Here is a 14,773-nt window from a genome sequence, read left to right as displayed (position 1 = left end):
GATTAACAGAATGTGATGGAACCACCATTCTGGAATTTCTAAGCTTAAGATCACTGAAACTAGTTCTTCATGTCCTCAGACATCCAAGAACACCAAGCTGCACAGAAGCCCATGGCAGCCTTCATTGAAATGAGAGGTCATATGAAAAGAGAGGTCCTGAAGTTTGAAAGGGCACATGGAGTAAGAAGCCCAGTCATACACCAGCTGCTATGTGAGACATGGCTGAAGTCATCTTAGATCATTTGCACCCAGTTGACCAACCCAGTCAACACAACATGCCTTTTTTTTTTAAATTTTATTTATTTATTTGATAGATGGAGATCACAACTAGGCAGAGAGGCAGGCAGAGAGAGAAAGAGGAAGCAGGCTCCCTGTGCAGCAGATAGCCTGATGTGGGGCTCAATCTTAGGACCCTGGGATCATGACCTAAGCCAAAGGCAGAGGCTTTAACCCATTGAGCCACCCAGGCGCCCCCAGTCAACACAACATGGAGAAGACTTGGTTAACAATGCTGAAACACTGCCTGATTTCCAGAATCATGAATAAACAATAAATTATCATTATTTTAAACTACTAGGTTATGGGGTAATCTTTTTGCTGTTACAAGTAACCTGTATTGGGATACTGCAAACCAAAAACATGTGGCAGCAGCTTTGGGACCAGCAAAAGCAGAGTTTTGGCTAAATTGGAAGGGGAGGTAAACCATGAGAGACTATGGACTCTGAAAAACAGTCTGAGGGGTTTGAAGTGGCGGGGGGGTGGGAGGTTGGGGTACCAGGTGGTGGGTATTATAGAGGGCACGGCTTGCATGGAGCACTGGGTGTGGTGAAAAATAATGAATAATGTTTTTCTGAAAATAAATAAATTGGAAAAAAAAAGCAGAGTTTTGAATGTCAGCAAGGAGATAGAGGGGACAGAGTATCAAGTGGGTTATTTGACATTGAAGTATGGAAAAGAGAAGGGCCTTGCATATCATAGTGACATGTTTGGTGAAGTGTCTTCAGATTAAATATGGAAAATGTATAAATATCCTTAAAAATAAGCCTCAAGAATATTGCAGACAAAATGTTGACAGCACCAGAGGATTTTTAATCCTGTGTGTGATAAAGTACAGGAAAACAGAGAAATGCTAAGAAGAAATACTTATATCTGTTTTCAAAAGATTTTAGAGATGACTGGGTGGCTCAGTCATTAAGTGTCTGCCTTCAGCTCAGGTCATGATCGTGGGGTCCTGAGATCTAGCTCCACATGGGCTCCCTTCTTAGCAGCAAGCCTGCTTCTCCCTTTCCTACTCACCCTGCTTATGTTCCCTCTTTTGTTGTTTCTCTATCAAATAAATAAAATCTTTAAAAGAAGTATTTTAGAGAAAATATGGATTTTCAAGGCCAGTCCCTCCAACTGGCAAAAACAGAAGAAACTTCATGAAAGAAATAACTTCAGAATAAAGAATAAATCAATGATGTGGCTCCAAGCCCCTCTGGCAAATCTTTAGAAACACTAGAGACAATGCCTAGTAGAATCTTGGCTGGAAAATAGGATCTCCAAGAATCTTACAGGTTTTGTTCACCTTATCTAAGAACACTTAGTTGCCAGAGAGCATTTGATTTGTGTCCCTTTTCATTTTTCTTCCATATTCCTTAGAATATTTGAGATATTCTCCTAGAGAATGGCAAACAATATTATCTCCACCCCTTTACCTCCTCAATTTTCATTATTTCCTGCTACACCTCTGGCTGAACTGGGCATATTTGTTTTTTTTTTTCCAATTTATTTATTTTCAGAAAAACATTATTTGTTATTTTTTCACCACACCCAGTGCTCCATGCAAGCCGTGCCCTCTATAATACCCACCACCTGGTACCCCAACCTCCAACCCCCCCACCACTTCAAACCTGAACTGGGCATATTTGAATGGAAGCATACTTGATTGTTATATTGTATTTCTTTGTAAAATTTAAGTTTGTTACCTTGGTTTTAATATGACTCAAATTGATCCCATTTTCCCTTTTAATGTATAACAAAGAAGCTAAATTAAATGGATTTTTGTATGATTAAGTATTTTTTCTTTATGTAATATTCTTTTGTTGAAAAAGAGAAAGACCTTTATTTTGCTATGGCTGAACACAGGAATTGCATATCAAAAAAGTGAGTTACTATAAATGCAAAGATCAAATAGAGTATTTCTTCTTTCAAAGGGCATTTCCCTAAAAGAAGTAGTCTCTAAGACACCCTAAAATTCTCTTATTTAAGGAGAATTATTCCTGAAAAATCTTTTTTTGAGCATAATATGCTTTCTTTCTACCTAACTCTTTTGCAGCCAAAATATACAGATGCTAACATATACCACTGAATTAGTCACACTACTTAACCTCTTTTTAAACACCAAACATCACTTACATGAATCATATAAGAAAGATCTAAAATAACCTCCCCAGTGGGGACTTGGCTGGCTCAGTCAGTAGAGCAACAACTCTTGATCTCAGGGTTGTTAAGTTTGAGCCCCGTGTTGGGTGCAGAAATTATTTAAAAATAAAATCTTAAATTAATAAACAAATTAAATGAATAACCTCACCAGGCTTACTAATTTCATTATGCTTGGTAAACATGTGTGCCATCACATTTTCACTGTCAATGTTAAAATGTCAAATTCGAAATGCTGACATGAGGCGTGCATGGGTGGCTCAGACAGTTAAGCCTCTGCTTTAAGCTCAGGTCATGATCCCATGGTGCTGAGATCAAGCCCCACATCTGGCTCTCCATTCCACAGAGAGTTTGCATCTCCCTCTGCCTCTGCTTGCCACTCCCCCTGCTTGTGCTATCAAATAAATAAATAAAATCTTTAAAAAATAAAAGAAAATTAAAAATAAATGCTGCCATGAGTTTGTGGGGCCTTAGCTGGTACATGTTTTGAATTTCTTTAATCCTTAAAATATTCTTGTCTTATTCTTTTTCTAATTTTACTTGACATTCTAATAATTCCCATTGGATGCATCCTGCATGCTTAAGGTAGCCATAAAATCCCAGAGCATATTCCCTATTGCATCACAAATTAGAGAGCATATTTCAGAATTTAATAAGTCCCACCATGAGAACATATATTTGAAGAATGATTCAGGAATGATCAATTAATGTTTTTTTCATCAAAAGGAAGAGGATAGCCCCTTGTTTGAGAGTAGCACTGTAATCCTAAGGAGCTGAACTATTTGGTCATGCTTCATATTTAAGAGAAACTGAACTGTTTTAATCAGGAACAGCTGCTGGAGTATAGCGATAGAGGGAATATTCCTGATCTTCATAAAATCTACAATGAAAAACCCACAGCAAATATCATCCTCAATGGGAAAAAGCTCATAGCCTTCCCTTTGAGATCAGGAACACGACAAGGATACCCACTCTCACCACTCTTATTCAACATAATATTACAAATCCTAGCAACAGAAATCAGACAACAAAGAGAAATAAAAGGTATCCAAATTGGCAAAGAAGAAGTCAAACTCTCTCTCTTTGCAGATGACATGATTCTTTATGTGGAAAACCCAAAGACTTCATCCCCAAACTACTAGGACTCATACAGCAATTCAGTAACGTGGCAGGATACAAAGTCTATGTACAGAAATCAGTGGCTTTCTTATACACTAACAATGAAAATACAGAAAGGGAAATTAGAAAATTGATTCCATTTACTATAGCACCTAGACCTGTAAGATACCTGGGAATAAACCTAACTAAAGAGGTAAAGGATCTATACTCGAGGAACTACGGAACACTCATGAAAGAAATTAAAGAAGACACAGAAAGATGGAAGACCATTCCATGCTGTTGGATCGGAATAATAAACATTGTTTAAATGTCTATACTGCCTAGAGCATTCTATACTTTTAATGCCATTCCGATCAAAATTTCACCGGTATTTTTCAAAGAGCTGGAGCAAATAATCCTAAAATTTGTATGGAACCAGAAGAGAACCCGAATTGCTAAGGAAATGTTGGGAAAAAAAAAAAAAAAAAAACAAAACTAGGGGCATCACGTTGAAATCATACCTGATTTCAAGCTTTATTACAAAGCTGTGATCACCAAGACAGCATGGTACTGGCATAAAAACAGACACACAGACAAGTGTGGAACAGAGTAGAGAGCCCAGATATGAATCCTCAACTCTATGGTCAAATAATCTTTGACAAATCAGGAAAAAATATGCAGTGGAAAAAAGACAGTCTCTTCCATAAATGGTGCAGGGAAAACTAGACAGCTATATGCAGAAGAATGAAACTCGACCATTCTCTTACACCGTACACAAAGATAAACTCAAAATGGATAAAAGACCTCAACGTGAGACAGGAATCTATCAGAACCCTAGAGGAGAACATAGGCAGTAACCTCTTCTATATCAGTCACAGCAACTTCTTTCAAGATATGTCTCCAAAGGCAAAGGAAACAAAAGCAAAAATGAACTTTTGGGACTTCATCAAGATCAAAAGCTTCTGTACAGCAAAGGAAACAGTCAACAAAACAAAGAGGCAACCCACGGAATGGGAGAAGATATTCGCAAATGACAGTACAGACAAAAGGTTGATATCCAGGATCTATAAAGAACTTCTCAAACTCAACATGCACAAAACAGATAATCATATCAAAAAATGGACAGAAGACATGAACAGACACTGCTCTAATGAAGACATACAAATGGCTATCAGACACGTGAAAAAATTCATCATCTCTATCCGTCAGGGAAATTCAAATTAAAACTACATTGAGATACCTCTGTACACCAGTTAGAATGGCCAACATTAGCAAGACAGAAAATAACATGTGTTGGAGGGGATGTGGAGAAAGGATAACCCTCTTACACTGTTGATGAGAATGCAAGTTGGTGCAGCCACTTTGGAGAACAGTGTGGAGATTCCTCAAGAAATTAAAAATAGAGCTTCCCTGCAATTGCACTACTGGGTATTTAGCCCAAAGATACAGATGTGGTGAAAAGAAGGGCCATCTGTACCCCAATGTTTATAACAGCAATGGCCACGGTTACCAAACTGTGGAAGGAACCAAGATACCCTTCAACGGACGAATGGATAAGGAAGATGTGGTCCATATACGCTATGGAGTATTATGCCTCCTCAGAAAGGATGAATAACCAACTTTTGTAGCAACATGGACAGGACTGGAAGAGATTATGTTAGTGAAACAAGTCAAGCAGAGAGAGTCAATTATCATAAGGTTTCACTTATTTGTGGAGCATAACAAATAGCATGGAGGACAAGGGGAGATGGAGAAGAGAAGGGAGTTGAGGGAAATTGGAAGGGGAGATGAACCATGAGAGACTATGGACTCTGAAAAACAATCTGAGGGTTTTGAAGGGGCGGGGATGGGAGGTTGGGGGAGCTAGGTGGTGGGTATTATGGAGGGCACGGATTGCATGGAGCACTGGGAGTGGTGCATAAACAATGAATTCTGTTACACTGAAAAGAAAGAAATAATTTTTAAAAATTGTTGCAAGATTAGCAATAAATCTTGAATCAAAAATCCATATTGGGTTATCATTAGTTGAAAAAGTATTTTAGTTTTCAACCTATAGACTCAGTCTAACCAATATGTATAAATCATCATATTCTTTTTCTTAATAATAAAGGTAAGTACATGAAACTTTTAAATTTTTGCACACATTTCTCTAAAGCAGCTGAAAGATCCTGGGTAAACTTTCTTAGACTTTTAAAAGCATGTTAGTAACTCATGTAAGAATGTATACACATGTATAAGAAAAACATGATGCTTTTTCTAAATTTAATATAATGAGAGTTTATAATTTTAAAAATATAACAAAAATATGAACCTGGAAGTGATTAAATAAAAATTGAAAACAAATCAAAAAGGAGAAACTGAGAGGGAGAATAGGAAAAAAAAAATCATACTATCTGTCTGGGACACCTGCTGCCTTAGAATGGACCAGAAGAGAATTAATCTGCACAAAGAGAAAGATTAATCTAAATTCAGACAGCTCTTTCTACCTTATCCTTCAAATATACCTCCCACCAGCACTCCTCATGAATAGTATTATATTAAGGGGACTAAAGTCTTTAATTGCATTATTACAAAAAAGTAAAAATTTCAATTGCTTAGGGAGATTCCACATTTGGATTTACCTTTGCATATCATTCAAATGACTAAATTTTCTTCCATGGTAAATCAGAGATAAGGGGAGAAGAAAATCAGGAGTCACAAGTCACAAATGGCAGGTCAAGTCCAGAGACAGATTTCATGGACTTCACAAGCGTGCAAACGTCTTGGTTTCCACACTCAGCTGGCATGAGTTTCTTCTCCTGCATATGGTCCCAGCATACATTAACATAATGCCCTGAGTTAAAGATCTTTAAACGGGAAAAATTTGTTTCACAAAACCTAGCTGAATTAGGTTAGATAACTACAGCCTTCCTTGAAACAACACAAATATTTACCCTGAAGTGACTCAGATTGAAACAGTGACCATCTCTGGGATTAACCCCAGCACAGTGAGAAAAAAAAATAAATAAATAAAAATAAAATAAATCTCCTGTCAGTAGATCCACTTAGCATTTTTTACTAGAATTTGTCTAATTACTAAGGGCTTTCTTAGGTTAGTTTGCATAGATGCATCTTGGCTATTATCTCATTTGATCTTTATATTCAGTTTGTACAATAGAGAGAGCAGATAATTATTTATATATTTAAAAAATTCACATTTTAAAAGACTAAATGACTTGCCTAAGATTATATGGTTACCAAATTGCAGAGCTAGTGACTTTTAGATGGAATAATACCCAAAGAAGGGTCCTTCCTGTAACATTCATGATACTATCCAAAATTGTATATTAAAGGACAGTAGAGGTTCCCATCATCCAATTTAGCTATCCCACTGAATTGATAACTAGTTGTCTGGGTGAAATTTGTGTAAGTGAATAAAGTTGTGTATGATATCAACTGTAGTATCAATTAAATATTTTCTATGTTCTTCAGCTTAACCTACATTTGTCAAAACTCATAGTAATGGGCAAGAATGTATTTTAATAATTAAAACAGGAGAATCAATATCATATCAGAAACCACACTTATTTACAAAATTTCATTAAATAGATCCATGTCATGAGGGGTGGTTTTAAGATTTACTTTACAGCACAAAGATAAGTCACTTTATTTTTATCATATGAGTTAAACAAAATATTTGAGAATGTGAATTAACTAATGAATGGGTGAGACTAAGTAAATTTCAAAAAGGTAATGTTCAGGACAAATTCTTACCAGTGAAGAGCAAGCCATGCTTTCCAATCTGTAGAAGAATCCATTTGCACTGGGTACAGAACTGATGAGTTACTGAACTCTATAGCTGAAATTAATGATGCACTATAAATTGGCTAATTGAATTTTAAAGAAATCCATTGGAATGGAACACCTAGGAAGCACATGCTGTGCTCCCTCATCTTGGAGAAAAATAATCTATTGTTTCAGAATTAATGGAAAGACAAGCACTGAACATAATGATAGAATACATGCCCCAAACAGAGTGAAAATGAATTCACACTCAAAGAATGTGGACAAATGAGAGAAAGAGAATTACAAGAAAGAGAGCAATCAGGAAGGAAAAGCAAAAGGTTGATGGATAGAAGCTTCAAGAGAAATAAAGGAATAAAAGATAAGGCAAATGTAAAAAGTAACTGAGAAAATGAGTGTATAAAACAGAACTAGCAGGAAGAGAATGGGCAAATGGGAAAAATAAAAGAAGCAAGAGGAAATGGATGGGGAGAGATAAAGGAGGAGATGCTAGGAAGGTGATCAGTCTCTAAACACCTGGTTCCAGGAGCTGATCTGATGGCAGCTGAATCCAGGCATCCTCAGCATGGGCTGTGGATACTGTGTCTGCACTCTGAGAAAGAGGGGAGGATATGAGCCCCCTCTCCACCTGCACATCTTCAATACCCGATGTGTTTTTCTACCAGTTGACATAAAAAGAAAGGTTAGGAATGATGAAAACATTCAGGTCTCTATCTGGGCCTACATTGACAATACTTCTTTGTCCTGACAAGAGCAAAATGTTGGTCTCTGTGAGAGTGACTGTTTTGGGCTCCTTTTCCCCAAGAATTCATTTTATGCAGAGTAATGTTCCTCTGATGCATGTCTGTTCTCAGTCTCTGTGAGGAGCACAATTTGAGAAGCACAGGAATAGAAGGTATATAAATGAGAACAGAATAAAGTAGATTAAAGAATGGTATGCAATTCCATCTGTTACTAACAGGGAATAGAGGTAGATCCAGAAAAATAAAAGCAGAGAAAGAGTAGGAGACTATAACTTTCAGAATGCTCCCTGAGGCTTACAATTGTTAACCCAGAGAAGCATGAAGTAACTGTAAGTGAGCACTCAAAAAGCATGAAACCTAAAATTAGGCAGAAGGAGCTACTGACACTTTCCTAAGAGCAGGTTTCTATAGGGAGAGTAAGAAAGAAATGCAGAGGCCAATAGGTATGTAGGTGGATAAAAGACAGAAGGAAACTCCTAAGCTAACCTGAAGGACATTAAAGATATATTTTTTTTCCCTATTTCAACTTGCTTGGACTCACTATCTGTGTGTTTACATATATGTGAATAAGTATCCCCATGCACAAATATGTGCCCATGTGTTATAAATTCCTTTTGCATAACATTTGGGTGCTAGATACAAATGTTATTAATCACATAGAACATATGTTCTTTTTTTTTTAAAGATGTTATTTATTTGACAGAGAGAGAGACCATAGGTAGGCAGAGAAGCAGGCAGAGATAGAGGGGGAAGTAGGCTCTCCGCTGAGCAGAGGGCCTGAAATGGGGCTCGATCCCAGGACCCTAAGATCATGACCTGAGCAGAAGGCAGAGGCTTAACCCACTGAGCCACCCAGGAGCCCCAGAACATATGTTCTGATGTTTCCTGATAAGTGTTCCCTAAAACACCAGCATATTGCCTAAATTTCCCATGAGTTTCCTAATAGACTTTTTAAGATTGGTTTTTCTTTAGTCTTCCTTTTTTTTTTTTTCCCCTCTTCTTACCTTCTCCTCCTAGGAATGCTATTAAAAATTTCTGCCAAATGTCTACCTGGAAGTTTTCTTTCTCCAGTTTTCCACATCACTTTTTTTCTATATTTAAATTCAATTAGCCAATACATAGTACATTAGTTTCAGATATAGTGTTCAATAATTTATCAATTACATGTAAAATCCAGTGCTCATCACATCATTTGCCCTCCTTAATGCCCATCACCCAATTACTCCACTCCCCCTCCCATTTCCCTTCCAGCAAGCCTTACTGTTTATTAGAGTTAAAAGTCTCTCATGGTTTGTCTCCCTCTGATGACTTCCCCTTCAGTTTTCCCTCCACTACCCTCTGATTCTCTGTCCTAAGTCTGATGTTCTATATACAAGAGAAGCCATATAATTGTCTTTCTCTGACTGACTTATTTTGCTCAGAAAAGGAACCTCCAGTTCCATCCATGTAAATGTAAATGATCAGTATTCATCCTTTCTGATGGCTGAATAATATTCCATTGTATATATATGCCACATCTTCTTCACCCATTCATCTGTCCATGGACATCCCAACTCCTTCCACAGTTTGGCTACTGTGGACATCAGTGCTATGAACACTGGGGTGGAGGTTCCCCTTCAGATCACTACATTTGTATCTTTAGGTAAATACCTAGTAGTGCATTGCTGGGTTTTAGTGTAGCTCTATTTTTATCTTCTTGAGGGACCTACATACCATTTTCCAGAGTGGCTGTACCATGTCACTTTTGAGGTTTATTTATGTATGGGATAGAGAGAGAGAGTATGAGCAAGGAGAGGAGCAGAGGGAGAGCAAAACAAGCAGACTCCCTACTGAGCAGGGAGCCCAACTTAAGGCTTAATCCCAAGACCCTGATATTATGACCTGAGCTGAAATCAAGAGTCATAAGCTTAACCGACTCAGCCACCCAGTTACCCCCTTCCATATCACTTTTAATGGCACTTAAAAAAAAATTCGGGGTCCTGAATGGCTCAGTCTGTTAAACATCTAACTCTTTATTTTGGCTCAGGTCATGATCTCAGCGTTGTAAGAAGCCCCACATATCGCTCCAAACTCAGCACAGGGTCTGCTTGAGATTCTCCCTCTCCCTCTGCCCCTCCCCTTGCTCTCTCTCTCTCTAATAAATAAATTTTTAAAAAAAATTTATTGAACTATAATCAACTTATAAAATTTACCATTTTAAATATATAGCTCAAGGGTTTTAAGTGTATGTTCAGGGATAGATAAACATTACCATGATAAATTTTAAAGTATTTTCATATTACCCAAAAAGAAAACCCATATTATAGTCATTCCCCATATTATAGTCACCCTAGGCACTCACTCTTCTATTTCCCATCTCTATCAATTTGCCTTGTCTGCAGATTTTCTTTCTTATTTTTAAGATTTTATGTATTTATTTGACAGACAGAGATCACAAGTAGGCAGAAAGGGAGGTAGAGAGAGAGAGAGAGGAGGAAGCAGGCTCCCTGCTGAGCTGAGTAGAGAGCCCGATGGCGGGGCTCAATCCCAGAACTCTGAGATCATGACCTGAGCCGAAGGCAGAGGCTTAACCCACTGAGCTACCCAGGCACCCCTGTCTGCAGATTTTCATAAGCTGAATTGTACAGGATATGGTCCTTTGTGACTGGCTCCTTTCACATAGAATAATGTTTGAGTTCAAACATCTTATAGCATGTCACAATATGTCATTCCTTTTTACTGTCAAACTGTATTCCATTATATCCATAGTCCTTTAAAGAAAATTACTATTACATGTAATTCAAAATCAAGAGAAATGTAGTTATATGCTCCATTACAGTACTGCATTACAAAAAGCAATCTTTCATGTTTTAAATAATCCATGCCAATAGTCAAACATGAACAAGTATCACAATAGGAGTATTTACTTATAAAATGACTCTAAATTATAAGAATATACAAATACATATATAGCAATATAGTAACGTACAATAACATAACCACAAATATAATTCTAAGTAGAATTCTTCCTTAGACCAGATTACAATCTGAAAAGGGGAAATATTTATGCAAGCAATATTATGACCATTTAAGGATCTAAATAAAATTATACCAATGGATGGATGCCGATTATTAACATCCTAATTGGTTTAAAATGAAGAATACACACCTCTTATTTTTCTTACCACTTGTGAACGATAATTTTAAAAATCTCATTTCAAAACTAAGAATCTGAAATGCGATTGCTTTATTTTTCTTATCTGTCAAATGAGTATGTCATACTGTATGTTCTACATGACCAATTTCAGCTCAACCATGCTTTGATTAGTCAAGATATTTAAAATATTTTATATATTCTGATAAGTTTTACATGGAAATATTTGTGGGCAGGATATCATCTGGCTATCATTCTGAAATCTAAGGGAAAAGTAGGTTATGGATACATGACAAACAAATAAAAGTATATTAGTATTCATTAGTGTTTAAGAACAGGGTGTACAGCAGATTCAGGATTGGGACCCAACCAAGTGTGTACCTAGGGGGATACCTCTATGTGAGGAGAATACAGGATTTTTGTTAAAGACCCTAAACCAGTTTGGAACAAAGGTGAACAAGGGAACCAAAGCAGAACTATGTGATAGGAACATATAAGGCACACATCTAGAAAACAAGATGTAGAGATAACAATCAAGAACTAGGGATTCTAGAGGAGCCAAAGAAAGAAGCACTTGCAAAAGTACTTTGCCATTCTAACTGGTGTAAGGTGATATCTCAATGGCCAAAATTAGCAAGGCAAGAAACAACATGTGTTGGAGGGGATGTGGAGAAAGGGGTACCCTCTTACACTGTTGGTGGGAATGCAAGTTGGTGCAGCCTCTTTGGAGAACAGTGTGGAGATTCCTCAAGAAATTAAAAATAGAGCTTCCCTACGACCCTGCAATTGCACTCCTGGGTATTTACCCCAAAGATACAGATGTCGTGAAAAGAAGGGCCATCTGTACCCCAATGTTTATAGCAGCAATGGCCACAGTCGCCAAACTATGGAAAGAACCAAGATGCCCTTCAATGGATGAATGGATAAGGAAGATGTGGTCCATATACACTATGGAGTATTATGCCTCCATCAGAAAGGACGAATATCCAACTTTTGTAGCAACATGGATGGGACTGGAAGAGATTATGCTGAGTGAAATCAGTCAAGCAGAGAGAGTCAATTATCATATGGTTTCACTCATTTGTGGAGCATAACCAATAGCATGGAGGACAAGGGACGTTAGAGAGGAGTAGGGAATTTGGGTAAATTGGAAGGGGAGGTGAACCATGAGAGACTATGGACTCTGAAAAACAATCTGAGGGCTTTGAAGTGGCGGGGGGGTGGGAGGTTGGGGTACCAGGTGGTGGGTATTATAGAGGGCACGGCTTGCATGGAGCACTGGGTGTGGTGAAAAAATAATGAATACTGTTTTTCTGAAAATAAATAAATTGGGGAAAAAAAAGTACTTTGCTCTATGGAAATGAAGAAAAGTGACAAAACCCAGCAACAAACCTAAACATTAGAGACAAGGCACCACAGCTAACTGAGAAAACAACACACCTAACAAATTTAATAATGGTTAAGTTCTGTTTTCATCAGGAAATTTCCACTATTCTTCAAGCAAAGTAGCCCAGAGTCCTACAAGAGCATAATTATATAGAAGCACATGGTTAAATGGGAATGAGAGTATGATTATGAAAAAAAAACATCTTAGGGATGGGTCAAGAAATGGAGGGTAGAAGGGTCAACTCAAAACACAAGGCCCTTATGGGACATGCATTTTTTTCAGCTACACAAGTGTTGGATGTCGTAAATGTATTTACCTGGAGAAGAGCTATGGAAAAGATGAAAAGGTGATTATAACAGATAATACTTTGTTATCCTACAGACAGAGGAGAGATGGAGAGGGAGAACAGCACAATGGTGACAGAATTCATCCTCTTCAGTCTAACCCAGTCTCAACATGCTCAACTCCTAGTCTTCATGTTAGTCTTAGTTTTCTAACTCATCATCCTTCCTGGAAATTTCCTCATGATTATCACCATCAGATCAAACCCTGGCCTCACAGCCCCATTCTACTTCCTTTCTGGGCAATTTGGCTTTCCTTGATGCATCCTATTCCTTCATTGTGGCTCTGAGGATGCTGGTGGACTTCCTCTCTGAGAAGAAAACAATCCCCTACAGAGGCTGCATCACCCAGCTCTTTTTCTTGCACTTTCTGTGGACAGGGAAGAAGTTCTTTCTTGTGATGGCCTTTCACCATGACACCACCTGTCATCCTTTGCACTATTCCATGGTCATGAACCCTAGAGTCTGCTATGCCTTGCTGTTGGCTCTGTGGCTTGGGGGATTCACTCATTCCAGTACAAGTAGCCCTATTCTCTGCTTGCCTTGTGGTCCAAACAAGCTGAATAACTTCTTCTGTGATGTGTCACAGGTCATCAAAACTGGCCTGCACAGACACTTTTGTGGTGGAGCTCCTGATGTTCTCCAGCAGTGGCCTGCTCACTCTGCTGTATATCCTGGGACTTCTGGCCTCCTGTGCAGTCATCCTCTGCTATGCACAGGGACATTGCTCTGAAGGGAAGAATAAGGCTCTTTCCACACACATTATCATTGTGTTTTTGATGTTTGGACCTGCCATCTATACTTGCCTATTCAGAGCCTTCCCAGATAACCAAGTGGTTTCTCTCTTTCACATGGTCATCTTTCCTTTGATGAACCCTGTGATTTATAGTTTGCACAACAGGGAAGTGAAAGCTTCCGTGAGAAGGTTATTGAGCCATCACATGGTTTGCTGAATGAAATAGAAGAATGGGACAAACAACAAGAGAAAATCCAGCTGGAATTGATTAAATCACTTATACATTAATGCACTGAATCATTCAGTCATTTTAGCAAATACTGTATTTATTAAGTACTTGCAATTTTCAGGCACTGTTCTAGCTATGTGAATAAGGCAGAAAGATTCCAGGTCTCCTAGGGTTATATTCAGGTAGATAAACAAAGTTTAAACTATTAAATTCAAAATAAGCTATAATATCCAAAAGAGATAGTGCTCTGAAGAAAATATAAAATAGTGTTATGATAGAGTTTGACTGGGAGATGCTAGTTACTTTGCTTTGGGTTATTAAGCAAGGTCTTTAGAGCAGTGGTTAGCTGATATCCAGACAACTTGAAAAACACACCCATGGAATTACATGCGGACAGAAAATTCTAGAAAAAGAGGATGACCAGTATAAGGGTACAAAGATCTTATAAACTGGTAAATATCTAGACCACAAAGAGAATGTAGGAGCTTGTCAAATACGTTGATATACATAAATAAGTATGCATTAAATACTGAGTACAGGGTGCCTGGGTGGCTCAGTGGGTTAAGCCGCCGCCTTTGGCTCAGGTCATGATCTCGGGGTCCTGGGATCGAGTCCCGCGTCAGGCTCTCTGCTCAGCAGGGAGCCTGCTTCCTCCTCCTTCTCTCTCTACCTGCCTCTCTGCCTACTTGTAATCTCTCTCTGTCAAATAAATAAATAAAAACTTTAAAAATAAATAAATAAATAAATACTGAGTACAAAAAATACTATGATGTCTTGTTACACACACACACATACATGTATATATGTATATGTATGTATGTTGCTTATTTTACAGGATCACTGTCATACATATCTCTATATACACATATATGTATATATATGTGTGTGTAAATGCATGACAG

General features: G+C 37.9%; 1 pseudogene; it reads left to right on the top strand.

Annotated features, from left to right (window-relative positions):
* The first annotated feature begins 12,957 nt into the window (after positions 1-12,957).
* LOC122893580 lies at positions 12,958-13,859 on the top strand (annotated as a pseudogene).
* Positions 13,860-14,773: the final 914 nt, after the last annotated feature.

This window comes from Neovison vison, chromosome 13 (genome assembly GCF_020171115.1).
Source record: "Neovison vison isolate M4711 chromosome 13, ASM_NN_V1, whole genome shotgun sequence".
NCBI classification, from domain to species: domain Eukaryota; kingdom Metazoa; phylum Chordata; class Mammalia; order Carnivora; family Mustelidae; genus Neogale; species Neogale vison.
The sequence above is the reverse complement of the archived record's forward strand: the minus strand, read 5'-3'. Positions and strand labels throughout refer to the sequence as shown.